Source organism: Triticum aestivum, chromosome 4B (assembly GCF_018294505.1).
Source record: "Triticum aestivum cultivar Chinese Spring chromosome 4B, IWGSC CS RefSeq v2.1, whole genome shotgun sequence".
Classification (NCBI taxonomy): Eukaryota; Viridiplantae; Streptophyta; class Magnoliopsida; order Poales; family Poaceae; genus Triticum; species Triticum aestivum.
Genome location: NC_057804.1, coordinates 99,143,203 through 99,147,419, shown reverse-complemented (window position 1 = coordinate 99,147,419; position 4,217 = coordinate 99,143,203).

Below are 4,217 nucleotides of genomic sequence, written 5' to 3'. Positions count from 1 at the left end.
ATGTTCATGCTATTGTAATAGGAATCACGACTTGCATGTCGATGAGTATGACAACCGGCAGGAGCCATAGGAGTTGTCTTTATTCTTTTATATGACCTGCGTGTCATCAAGAAACGCCATGTAAATTACTTTACTTTATTGCTAAACGCGTTAGCCATAGTAGTAGAAGTAATAGTTGGCGAGCAACTTCATGGAGACACGATGATGGAGATCATGATGATGGAGATCATGGTGTCAAGCCGGTGACAAGATGATCATGGAGCCCCAAGATGGAGATCAAAGGAGCTATGTGATATTGGCCATATCATGTCACGTTTATTATTTGATTGCATGTGATGTTTATCATGTTTTGCATCTTGTTTACGTAGAACGACAGTAGTAAATAAGGTGATCCCTCATACTAATTTCAAGAAGTGTTCCCCCTAACTGTGCACCGTTGCGACAGTTCGCTGTTTCAAAACACCACGTGATGATCGGGTGTTTTATTCAGACGTTCACATACAACGGGTGTAAGACAGATTTACACATGCAAACACTTAGGTTGACTTGACGAGCCTAGCATGTACAGACATGGCCTCGGAACACGGAAGACCGAAAGGTCGAGCATGAGTCGTATAGAAGATACGATCAACATGAAGATGTTCACCGATGTTGACTAGTCCGTCTCACGTGATGATCGGACACGGTCTAGTTTAACTCGGATCATGTAATACTTAGATGACTAGAGGGATGTCTAATCTAAGTGGGAGTTCATTAATAATTTGATTAGTTGAACTTAATTATCATGAACTTAGTCTAAATATTTTACAATATGTCTTGTAGATTAAATGGCCAACGTAGTCCTCAACTTCAACGCGTTCCTAGAGAAAACCAAGCTGAAAGACGATGGCAACAACTATACGGACTGGGTCCGGAACCTGAGGATCATCCTCATAGCTGCCAAGAAAGATTATGTCCTACAAGCACCGCTTGGTGACGCACCCGTTCTCCCTGCAGAACAAGATGTTATGAACGCTTGGCAGGCACGTTTCGATGACTACTCCCTCGTTCAGTGCGGCATGCTTTACAGCCTAGAGCCGGGGCTCCAAAAGCGTTTTGAGAGACATGGAGCATATGAGATGTTTGAAGAGCTGAAAATGGTTTTCCAAGCTCATGCCCGGGTCGAGAGATATGAAGTCTCCGACAAATTCTTCAGCTGTAAGATGGAGGAAAACAGTTCTGTCAGTGAGCACATACTCACTATGTCTGGGTTGCATAACCGCTTGACTCAGCTGGGAGTTAATCTCCCGGATGATGCGGTCATTGACAGAATCCTCCAGTCGCTTCCACCAAGCTACAAGAGCTTTGTGATGAACTTCAATATGCAGGGGATGGAAAAGACCATTCCTGAAGTATTTGCCATGCTGAAATCAGCAGAGGTAGAAGTCAGAAAGGAACATCAAGTGTTGATGGTCAATAAAACCACTAAGTTCAAGAAAGGCAAGGGTAAAAAGAACTTCAAGAAGGACGGCAAGGAGGTTGCCGCGCCCGGCAAGCAAGCTGCCGGGAAGAAGCCAAAGAATGGACCCAAGCCCGAGACCGAGTGCTTTTATTGCAAGGGAAGCGGTCACTGGAAGCGGAACTGCCCTAAGTACTTAGCGGATAAGAAGGCCGGCAAAACAAAAGGTATATGTGATATACATGTAATTGATGTGTACCTTACTAGTGCCCGTAGTAGCTCCTGGGTATTTGATACCGGTGCAGTTGCTCACATTTGTAACTCAAAGCAGGGGCTGCGGAATAAGCGGAAACTGGCAAAGGACGAGGTGACGATGCGCGTCGGGAATGGTTCCAAGGTCAATGTGATCACCGTCGGCACGCTACCTCTGCATCTCCCTTCGGGATTAGTTTTAAACCTTAATAATTGTTATTTAGTGCCAGCTTTGAGCATGAACATTGTATCAGGATCTCGTTTAATTCGAGATGGCTACTCTTTTAAATCTGAGAATAATGGTTGTTCCATTTTTATGAGAGATATGTTTTATGGTCATGCTCCTATGGTGAATGGTTTATTCTTTATGAATCTCGAACGTGATGCTACACATGTTCATAATGTGAGTGCCAAAAGAAGTAAGGTTGATAATGATAGTCCCACATACATGTGGCACTGCCGCCTTGGTCACATAGGTGTCAAACGCATGAAGAAGCTCCATGCTGATGGACTTTTAGAGTCTCTTGATTATGAATCATTTGACACATGCGAACCATGCCTTATGGGTAAAATGACCAAGACTCCATTCTCAGGAACAATGGAGCGAGCAACCGACTTATTGGAAATCATACATACTGATGTGTGCGGTCCAATGAGTGTTGAGGCTCGCGGTGGCTATCGTTATGTTCTCACCCTCACTGATGATTTAAGTAGGTATGGGTATATCTACTTAATGAAACACAAGTCTGAAACCTTTGAAAAGTTCAAGGAATTTCAGAGTGAGGTTGAAAATCAACGTGACAGGAAAATCAAGTTTCTACGATCAGATCGTGGAGGAGAATACTTGAGTCACGAGTTTGGGGCACACTTAAGAAAATGTGGAATAGTTTCACAACTCACGCCGCCTGGAACACCTCAGCGTAATGGTGTGTCCGAACGTCGTAATCGCACTCTGTTAGATATGGTGCGATCTATGATGTCTCTTACCGATTTACCGCTTTCTTTTTGGGGCTATGCTTTAGAGACTGCCGCATTCACTTTAAATAGGGCTCCGTCGAAATCCGTTGAGACGACACCGTATGAATTGTGGTTTGGGAAGAAACCTAAGCTGTCGTTTCTAAAAGTTTGGGGATGCGATGCTTATGTCAAGAAACTTCAACCTGAAAAGCTCGAAGCCAAATCGGAAAAATGCGTCTTCATAGGATACCCAAAAGAAACTATTGGGTACACCTTCTACCTCAGATCCGAAGGCAAGATCTTTGTTGCCAAGAATGGGTCCTTTCTGGAGAAAGAGTTTCTCTCGAAAGAAGTAAGTGGGAGGAAAGTAGAGCTTGATGAAGTATTACCTCTTGAACCGGAAAAAGGCGCAACTCAAGAAAATGTTCCTGAGGTGCCTGCACCGACTAGAGAGGAAGTTAATGACAATGATCAAGATACTTCTGATCAAGCCCCTACTGAAATTCGAAGGTCCACAAGGACACGTTCCGCACCAGAGTGGTACGGCAACCCTGTCTTGGAAATCATGCTGTTAGACAACGGTGAACCTTCGAACTATGAAGAAGCAATGGCGGGCCCGGATTCCGACAAATGGCTAGAAGCCATGAAATCCGAGATAGGATCCATGTATGAAAACAAAGTATGGACTTTGACTGACTTGCCCATTGAGCGGCGAGCCATAGAAAATAAATGGATCTTTAAGAGGAAGACAGACGCGGATGGTAATGTGACCATCTATAAAGCTCGACTTGTCGCTAAGGGTTATCGACAAGTTCAAGGGGTTGACTACGATGAGACTTTCTCACCGGTAGCGAAGCTGAAGTCCGTCCGAATCATGTTAGCAATTGCCGCATTCTATGATTACGAAATATGGCAAATGGACGTCAAAACGGCATTCCTTAATGGTTTCCTTAAGGAAGAATTGTATATGATACGGCCGGAAGGTTTTGTCGATCCTAAGAATGCTGACAAAGTGTGCAAGCTCCAACACTCGATTTATGGGCTGGTGCAAGCATCTCGGAGTTGGAACATTCGCTTTGATGAGATGATCAAAGCGTTTGGGTTTACACAGACTTATGGAGAAGCCTGCGTTTACAAGAAAGTGAGTGGGAGCTCTGTAGCATTTCTCATATTATATGTAGATGACATACTTTTGATGGGAAATGATATAGAACTCTTGGACAGCATCAAGGCCTACTTGAATAAAAGTTTTTCAATGAAGGACCTTGGAGAAGCTGCTTATATATTAGGCATCAAAATCTATAGAGATAGATCAAGACGCCTCATAGGTCTTTCACAAAGCACATACCTTGATAAGATATTGAAGAAGTTCAATATGGATCAATCCAAGAAGGGGTTCTTGCCTGTGTTACAAGGTGTGAAATTGAGCTCAGCTCAATGTCCGACCACGACAGAAGATATAGAAGAGATGAGCGTCATCCCCTATGCCTCAACCATAGGTTCTATTATGTATGCCATGCTGTGTACCAGACTTGATGTTAACCTTGCCGCCAGTTTGGTAGGAAGGTAC